Below are 10,157 nucleotides of genomic sequence, written 5' to 3' on the forward strand. Positions count from 1 at the left end.
GCTGTAACTAGTGTGCTAGGCTGTTTAGAGCATTTAAGATTCATAATTGTCCATATAAAGTTGCATAAAACTCATCAGGAAATGACTGCATTTTTCTTTCCATGAAATGGTTGAGAAGTATCCTTAAGTTATCTTAAGATAGTGAAGTCAATTTTTTTAAAATTCAAACCATGGGATTTAAATTTGGATTTTGTTAGCCTTTATTTGTCTGGAACTAAACGCTGCCACTATTCCCAGGCTAATTATTTCCATTGAAGTTTTAAACTAAATTCAAAATAGAGTGTTTTCAATAGTTTTAAGTTGCACCATGCAACCGATTTCCAATAAATCTTGCACCTTTTCCAGAATGCCAATTACTCAAGGCTCTCCCTTTTTTTACTAACATTCTTTCAGTTCTGCATAAAGATTTTTCTATATCTGTTAAGATATATTGCATTTTCTTTGCAAACTTCTACCACTTCCTTAGACATTTCAGTCTTATTTTCTGCTATTTATTGATATTTTGCTGTATTTGTAAAAGTCAGGTTTACCTATCACAAAGAATTTTAAGAAACCATGAGTCTCTATCCACTGCACTTGGTTTATCAGTGCATGGGACAGCCTCACCTAGAAATTACACAATGCAAAAACAAGGTTTTCTCTAACAATTTGGGTATCAAACTTAAAAGGCTCACTTTAAGTAGTATTTGCTGTGTAATGTACAATTTAACAACATGACAATGTTCCAGCTTGATTCTTAGATGTTCAATAGTACTTAAATTGTACATCGAGGAAGAATTTCCCAGCTGATTAAAATTTTAAGCTAGTCTGACTATTTAACTACTTCCTTTACCACATTCTTTTCTCATGACTTGAAAATTAGTATGGTGTCATTGACTGTGTCAAGTAAGGAAAACAACTTGCTTCTAATGAAGATGACTCAGTTTGTGGTTTGCATCACTGGTATTCTGCTACCACAAGGAATTGTGCAACTGAATTGAATAGTTTTAAATTTTGATGATCTTTTAATTTGGAGTGAAAGGAATGATAAAGCTCCTCAAAATTTCATTGAACAATTGATACTCTTAATTTTGTAAGAAATGAAAAATGGGCACGACGTAACACAATCCTACCTTCCCCAAAACTGATAGTAATCTTTGTGTTGCAATCCTTAACTGCTGCATAGTGATGCTGTATTCTGGGTTGTTGGTGGAGTAAAGCATTATGCTAACTGCTACCCTTCCATCATTAAATACCATTATAGTAAGAATCACAATGTCTTTGAACCATCAATGATTTCTTAGAATATGCTGGAGAAAGTGAGTAATTCAGGCAGTGCCCATGAAGCCGGAAACAATGGTTTGATTATAAACATGAGAAAATCTGCAGATGCTGGAAATCCAAGGCAACATGCACACAATGCAGGAGGAACTCAGCAAACCAAGCAGAATCTATGAAAATGTAAAAATATCAATGTTTCTGCCAGTGCAAGAAGGTGGGATGAGAGGAAGTACAGTGATAGGAGAAACTGGGAAAGGGTGGAGGGTGAAGTAAAGAGCTGGGGTTAACTGGTGAAAGATAAAGGGCTGCAGTAAGGGGAATCTGATGGGAGAGGGTAGAAAACCATGGAAGAAAGTGGAGTACCAGATGGAGATTGAGCAGGTAAGGGAAGGTGAGAAAGGGAAACAAGAATGGTGAAAGGGGAGACATCTACTAGAATTTTGAGAAATTCATGTGATCAGGTGGAAGCTACCCATAGACAGTTACTCCTCCAACCTGAGTGACATCATTGTAACAGTAGAGAAGGCTGTGGACTGACTTCAGAATGGGAAATGGCATTAAAATGGGTTGTACTTGGAGATGCAACTTTTTCTGGCAGATGGAGCATAGGTGCTTTGTGGCAGGTCTCATCGATATACAGGAGCCCACACTAGGAGCACCAGATACAGTAGATGACTCCAACAGACTTGCTGATTGTTTGGGGATCTGAATGGTAGTGAAGGAGGTGGTGTAGGGACAGGTATGGCACTCATTTGGCTTGCAAAGATGAGTGCCGGGAGGGATGATTGGCCAAAGGAGTTGTGTATGGACTGATCCCTGTGCAAAGCAGAAAGTTTGGAGAGTGAGGTGGGATCCTGTTGAGGATGGCGGAAGCTATGGAGAATTATGAGCTCGACATGGAGGCTAGGAAGGTGGTAGTGCAGTGGGAGGATGGGGTTAGGGTATACATGCACAAAATGGAAGAGATGCAGGTGAGGGCAGCATTGATAATGGAGGAAGGAAAGCACCCCCCCCCCCACCTTTTTAAAAATAGTTCTGGAATGAAAAGCCTCATCCTGAGAATAGATGTGGAGACAGAGGAATTGAGAGAGGCGGTGACATTTTTAAAGAAACAGTGGGAAGAGGTATAGTCCAGGTAGAGAATCAGTTACTTACCTTCAATCATTTGACTTTTAAAACAACTGGGAAAACCCTAATCACAATTGTTTAGCAACACCATCGACACTGCACCAAAATGAACTTAAAAATGGTTTCTGTAAAAAAAAATTTTAATGTTTTGCTTTTGAATACTGCTTTTTGATGTGCCTGTGTGATGCTGCCAGTGGGTTTCTCATTGCACTTGTGCTTAAATATGTGTACATGATGAACAACTTCAGTAATGGCTGTCAATTTGTATGGAATCACACGGCTGATTTATTATCCCCCTCAATCCCATTCTCCTGCCTTCTCCCTGTAACCTTTGATGCACTGATTGATCAGGAATCTATCAATCTCTGCTTTAAATATACTCAGTGACTTCACCTCCACAGCTGTCTGTGGCCATGAATTACACAGATACACTAACCTTTGGTTAAAGAAATTTCTCCTCATCTCTTTTTTTAAATAGATGTCACTCTATTCTTATGTTGTGCCCTCTAGTTCAAGAAACCTTTCTACAGGTGATTGATAAGTTTGTGGCCTAAGGTAGTCAATTTTGGAGAACCTGGCACATTTATTTTTCAACATAGTCCCCTTCATGTACGTACTTAGTCCAGCGGTTGTGGAGCATATGGATCCCTTTGGCCCATATCTGGGGTGATTGATAAGTTCGTGGCCTAAGGTGGAAGGAGATAAGTTATTAACTTAAAACTTTCTGCATTATCACTCAGAGTTGAACTGCACGTGCATGTGACAAGAGCATCTTGGACCTCCAGCCGGTCCACAGCAGGGGTGATTGACAAGTTTGTGGCCTAAGGTAGGAGATGAGTTATACAGCTCTCATTATATGCACTCTGTTCAACTCTGAGTGAAAATGCAGAAAATTTGAAGTTAACAACTCATCTCCTTCTACCTCAGGCCACAAACTTATCAATCACCCCATGTTGTGGAACACTTCTGGAGATCCAAGATGCTGACTTCTACAAAGAAGGGATCCGTATGCTCCACAACTGTTGGACTAAGTGTGTAAATGTAGGAAAAATGTGCTAGGTTTTCTAAAATTGACTCCTACCATAGGCCACAAACTTATCAATCATCCCTCGTATTGTCCAAATCCACTCTATCTAGGCCTTCCAGTATTCATTAGGTTTCAATGAGATGCCCCCTCATGGTTCCAAACTCTAGAGAGTACAGACCATCAAAAACTCCTTATTAACCCTTCCACTCCTGGAATCATTCTTGTGAGCCTCCTCTGGACCCTCTGCAATACAAGTATATCTTTGAAATGGGGGCAAACTGCTCATGATCTCCCAATGGCTAACATTGCATTTGCCTTCCTTACCTCTGACTCAAACTGCAAGTTAACCTTTTGGAATCCTGCACAAGGATTCCCAAGTCCCTTTGCACTTCTGACTTTTGAATTTTTTTTCTCTGTTTAGAAAATAGTCTACGCCTTAATTCCTTCCACTGAAGTACATAACCATACAGTTCCTGCACTATATTCCATCTGCTACCCCTTTGCCCATTCTCTCAGTCGGTTTAGTCCTTTTGTGGACTCCCTGCTTCCTCGGCACTATCTGCCCCTCCACCTATCTTCATATCATACGCAACCTTGGCCACAAAGCTATCAATTCTGTCATCCAAACCATTCTCATTCAACATGAAAATAAGATATCAGAACACCAACTCCCTGCAGAACACTGCTGGTCACTGGCAGCCAACTAGAAAAGGCCCTTTATTTCCAATCGTTGCCTCCTGTCAGCCAGCCATTCTTCTATCCATTCTAGTTGTTGTTCCTCTTTGCGGCAACCTTGCCATTTCTTTAGTGTTTGTCTGTTTTTCACATGGCCGAATTGCTAGCTCAAAGCTCAATCCAGCACAGATGAAAAGAGTGCAAGGAGCCTGCCAGATTCGAACCTGGGACTACTCACCTCAAAGTCCGGTGCGGGTGCCACTACAACAACGGCTGGCAGATCCATTTCAGTACCTTTCCTGTAATACCATGAACTGCTATCTTGTTAAGCAGCCTCACGTGGGACAATATACTGAACTTGAACTTGTTGCCCAAGGCTACCTTTCACATAGCAACAACTCCACCAATCTCCACAGCACCTGCAAATTTACTGATCGTGCCCGCATCCAAATCATTTGTGACGCACGGACTGTTTGAACTGCTTCCGTCTGGTAGGTGCTTTAGATCCCTCCAGACTAAGACAAATAGGCACTGGAGAAGTTTTTTCCCTACTGCGGTCACTTTGCTGAACAGTTAACTGCCGGTTAACTGTCGGCTAACTATTACTTGGATTGCACTACTTGTATGTATAATCTATATTTTCATTTATATTTATCATTATTATTGTTATGAGCAGAGAGACAACATCTGCCGGAAGTAAATTCCTTGTATGTGCACAGGTACTTGGTGATTAAAGTCTGATTCTGATTCTATTACACAACAAGAGCCCCAGCACTAGTGGCTGTGGAATACTATTAGTCAGAGACATCCACTCACAAAAATCTTCCACCTTCTGTCACTTCTTGTCAAGATAATTTTCAGTCCAATTTGCCCTGGATTCTATGGACCCTAACCCTTTGGACTAGTTGGCAAAGGCCTAACTGAGGCCCATGTAAACTACTCTGCACTGCACTGCTCTAATCAATAAACTGATAGCTCTTCAAACATTTCCATCAGATTGGTTATACAGGATTCCTATGGAGACAGTGTGCATGATTGAGGTATTGATTAACTACATCTTCCTTCAAGGCAGACTGGCAGCAAAAGAACATGTAGCTGAGACGTTAGATTTATAAAAATTGATGGAGTCTAGCTCTATTTAGTGAATTTGTGAGTCAATGAGAGAAAAGTGGCTAATGTGGGATATATGGACTTCTTAAAAATAACATTTGGTCAAGGTGTTATAAGCTTATCAGCAAATCTGATGGAATAAAAGTCTGCAGCAGCAGAGGCAGAAAATTGGTCAAAATAATACAATAGCAGCGAAAGTTCTTTTTCCCAAACTGAAAGGAAATGTACAATGGCGTTCTCTGAATCAACGGGATTACTAATTCTCTTAATATTTCACCTTGGATGCAGAGAAACACCGACAAAATGCTGGAGGAACTCAGCAGGCCAGGCAGCATCTATGGAAAGAAAAGCACTGTGGACGTTTTGGGTGAGACCCTTCAGCAGGAGCAGGACTGGAGAAAAAAAGATGAGACGTCGGTGTTAGAAGGTGGGGGGCGGGCGGGGGTAAGGGGAGAGAGAAGCACAGGGTGACACCAGGAGGGGGACGAGCTGGGTGGGAAGTTGTTTGGTGAGAGAGATACAGGGCTGGAGAAGGGGAGTCTGATAGGAGAGGACAGAAAGCCACGGAAGAAAGAAAAGGGGGAGGAGCACCAAAGGCGAAGGGCCGGCGAGATCATCGGATGCAGAGCGCTCAGTTTCCAAATTATACAGAATTTGGAAAAGTTGTAAACTATGATTCCTTCCGCGTTTGTGATTATTCAGATAAATGAACTGACCCCAGCACATTCCATTCTTTCCTTCTGATAGCTTTCAACAGTGAGCCAGATCACTTGATGTCAGCTACCAGATCTGTTAACGTAACCGATCATTTTCCAGGTCTTATCCGTGCTTCGAGCCATTTACTGATTTCATAGCGATGAGGAAGTCGGCGTTTTAGTTCCACAGACCGGAAATCCTTTACAACTTTATTGGCGCCAAGTTATTCGTGGAGGTCGTGAAAGGGATTCCTACAAGGGGAGTCTATTAAGACAGCAAAAATCGTTTCTTAAGCATTCATATTTCAATGCTCACATCTAACCAGATTCCTAACGTGCTAGGTAGCCGCTTGTAGTTAACTCATTAAAGAAAACAAATTGCAAATCCGACAAGCGACAGAGATCTAGTTTGCTTTGCGGGATAGTGGGGGAAGACCACCAGCAGAAGTAAAAGCGCGTCATAATGGGTTCATCGCTGACCTGGGGGTTTTCTCAGCCGTATTAAAAGCAGCTCGTAATTAAATTATTTTGAACCGGTGATTGTGTTCATTCATTGTTACGTTTGATTTTAATCTGAATAATTTTGCGATTATTTTGGGCAGTGGCCAGTAATCCAAATGCAATGCTGCCAAACTGGCAGTGAGGTCTGAGGGTAAGAGAAGCTCAACCAGTCACACTGTGCTGGTAAATACGGTCGCGGTAATGTTATGGACACAACGTCTTCCAGCCCTCCTGAAAAAACATCGAAGAGGAAAAGCGGGCCAAGCAGCAAATTGAAAATAAAACCCAGAACCAATGATGTTAAAATCAATCGTAATTACAAGGTAGTAAAAGGGAAGTTCTGACTTTTCTAACATTTCTGGTAATGCCACATTCATTTGGGAAATTCAATAATTGTCAAATTATTTTCACTGATCATTCCAGCAAAGAAGTTATTCGGGAACGGAAGCCCAAGAATCATCTAAGGGAGGATGGTGGCAAAAAAATGCCAGTGTAAGTGTAGAAATCTAACTACATCACTAGATCGTAATCACACCTGCATGGTAGAAAAATAAGCACTTATTTAGCTCGAATGGCATTTAATATAATTTTTGGCACAAAAATTGAACCTAATCTCTCCCCGTGGTTTATGCAGCAGATGAGGTCTTCACATCTTTTACATTTTACATCTTTCACATTTGTCAACAGGACCCCTTTTGTCTAATAAGTCAGTCTCCCCTTAAATACATCTGTGCAGTTTATTTCGACCATTTCTGGTAGCAAATTCCACATTTTCGCTTTTCCTTAGGTGAGAAAATTCCTTCTGAATTCCTGGTTGGTTTCTTGGCGATTTTTTTTTCAGCTTTGCTGTTCTCCATAAATGGAAACGTTCTCTCAGAATCCACTTCATCTAAACCTTTAATAATTTCAAAGGCAACTGTGTGTTCAGCTTTCTTTTCAGGAAAGTCTGTTCATTCTTTTCAGATACGTACACCACATAGAAATGATACTGTTTATGTACATTCTCCCTGCCCTGTCTCCAATGCCCTTTTATTATTAAGGTAGCCACATCTCTTAAGAGTGTTTTAACCAAGTTTTGTTGCAGATTTAGCATAAGTATATATTTCATTTATATATCCCTCTGGAAATGAATCCCAGTGCTTGATTTTCTTATATGTCTGGCTTTGCAACTGCAGAACATTTAATGGTTGGAATATCCCATTAACATATAACATATAACAATCACAGCACGGAAACAGGCCATCTCGGCCCTCCCAGTCCGTGCCGAACTCTTAATCTCACCTAGTCCCACCTACCCGCACTCAGCCCATAACCCTCCACTCCTTTCCTGTCCATATACCTATCCAATTTTACCTTAAATGACACAACTGAACTGGCCTCTACTATGTCTACAGGAAGCTCATTCCACACAGCTATCACTCTCTGAGTAAAGAAATACCCCCTCGTGTTTCCCTTAAACTTCTGCCCCCTAACTCTCAAATCATGTCCTCTCATTTGAATCTCCCCTACTCTCAATGGAAACGGCCTATTCACGTCAACTCTATCTATCCCTCTCAAAATCTTAAATACCTCGATCAAATTCCCCCTCAACCTTCTACGCTCCAATGAACAGAGACCTAACTTGTTCAACCTTTCTCTGTAACTTAAGTGCTGAAACCCAGGTAACATCCTAGTAAATCGTCTCTGCACTCTCTCTAATTTATTGATATCTTTCCTATAATTCGGTGACCAGAACTGTACACAATATTCCAAATTTGGCCTTACCAATGCCTTGTACAATTTTAACATTACATCCCAACTTATGTACTCAATGCTTTGATTTATAAAGGCCAGCATTCCAAAAGCCTTCTTCACCACCCTATCTACATGAGACTCCACCTTCAGGGAACTATGCACTGTTATTCCTAGATCTCTCTGTTCCACTGCATTCCTCAATGCCCTACCATTTACCCTGTATGTTCTATTTGGATTATTCCTGCCAAAATGTAGAACCTCACACTTCTCAGCATTAAACTCCATCTACCAACGTTCAGCCCATTCTTCTAACCGGCATAAATTTCCCTGCAAGCTTTGAAAACCCACCTCATTATCCACAACACCTCCTACCTTAGTATCATCGGCATACTTACAAATCCAATTTACCACCCCATCATCCAGATCATTTATGTATATTACAAACAACATTGGGCCCAAAACAGATCCCTGAGGCACCTCGCTAGTCACAGGCCTCCATCCCGATAAACAATTATCCACCACTACTCTCTGGCATCTCCAATCTACTCACTGTTGAATCCATTTTATTACTCCAGCATTAATACCTAATGACTGAACCTTCTTAACTAACCTTCCATGTGGAACTTTGTCAAAGGCTTCATCACTTCTTCAGTAAATGCAATCAAATTTGTTGGACGTATTTGCTAATCCAGAAGTGAGTATTTTGTATTACCTTCAACCTATTTCTAAAATCTAAAATATAGTGAGTTTTAGAGGCAATGGTTGAAGGATAGAGCATTGTAAACTTTGCAAATCAGAGGTAATAACAGCATTGAACATATTCATTGAGTCTGATAGCATGTATATTGTAAGTAATGTTTCAAGTCACTGATCACTGGGGCAGATTGGGGTCACTATAACTAATGTGAATAGCAATAATTAATGCCTAAAGACTGTATTAAAGTAAATAATATCTTCTGAATTTGTATATTCAAACACGCATCTAGTCAGAGAGTAAATGTTTGGAGAATAAAAGGTTTCAGTTTCAAAGGACCCGAGGGAGAAGAATTTAGATTTTTGAAAAGTAGGATTACTAATCTGATCACACAAAGCAGGTAAAATTTTTAAACTAATGGTGATTAAAATAAATTAAACATTAATTATTAATTTAGGTATACATATTATACCAACAAGCAACATCTGCCTTGTAAGATTTAGTTCTGATGTAAGCTAAAATATGAATTGCTTTTCTCTGAATAGCAACACAAGCTGCTTCAATGTCAAATTTCCTACACGGAGTTTTAAAAATCTAGTTTAGATCGTTATCACATATTCCTGTCTTGATAACTACAATACACCTCATGCTTTTTATGCTTGCAGGAGATGCCATTCCCTGGAAGACTTTTCACAAAACTTTATACTCAAGGGGGACTACTAAATCCAGTGAAACAAACACTTAACTTTGAAAGAAAGGGCAAAGGGAGCTCCAGTACATCAGAATCACAGTTAAGGGCACAGGTGACCCACGCTAGTCAAAATCCACTAACCTTAGCTCATGCGGAGAGGAATATATCTTCTTTGAAAGCTCTAAAAAGCATCATCAAAAAGAAAACCTTACCACCTATATCTCAAAAGGTGATGTGCTTTATTGATATGTGTGTTTAATAATTTTTTGTTTAATTGGCTTAATGTTGCTCTTAGAAATAACATAAGAAGCAAAAGTTGCAGGCCATTTGGCCTTTTGAGTGTCTTCAAGAGTAAGTGAGAGGCTACGAATCCTGTGGCAAGTAATCCACTTCCTAACTTCCCAAAACCTGTCCATCTGCAAGGCCCTAGTCAGGAGTGTATTGGTATACTCTCCACTTGCCTGGATGACAACAGACATCGTACAGGATATCGCTTGATACCCACTCCTATCCATAAACATTCTCTCACTCCACTCCTAACTGCAGAATAGACTCTCCTAACCATAAACGTTCACTCACTCCACTCCAAACAGTGGGATAGACACTCCTATCCATAAACGTTCACTCACTCCACTCCAAACT

This window comes from Hypanus sabinus, chromosome 12 (genome assembly GCF_030144855.1).
Source record: "Hypanus sabinus isolate sHypSab1 chromosome 12, sHypSab1.hap1, whole genome shotgun sequence".
Lineage (NCBI taxonomy): Eukaryota > Metazoa > Chordata > Chondrichthyes > Myliobatiformes > Dasyatidae > Hypanus > Hypanus sabinus.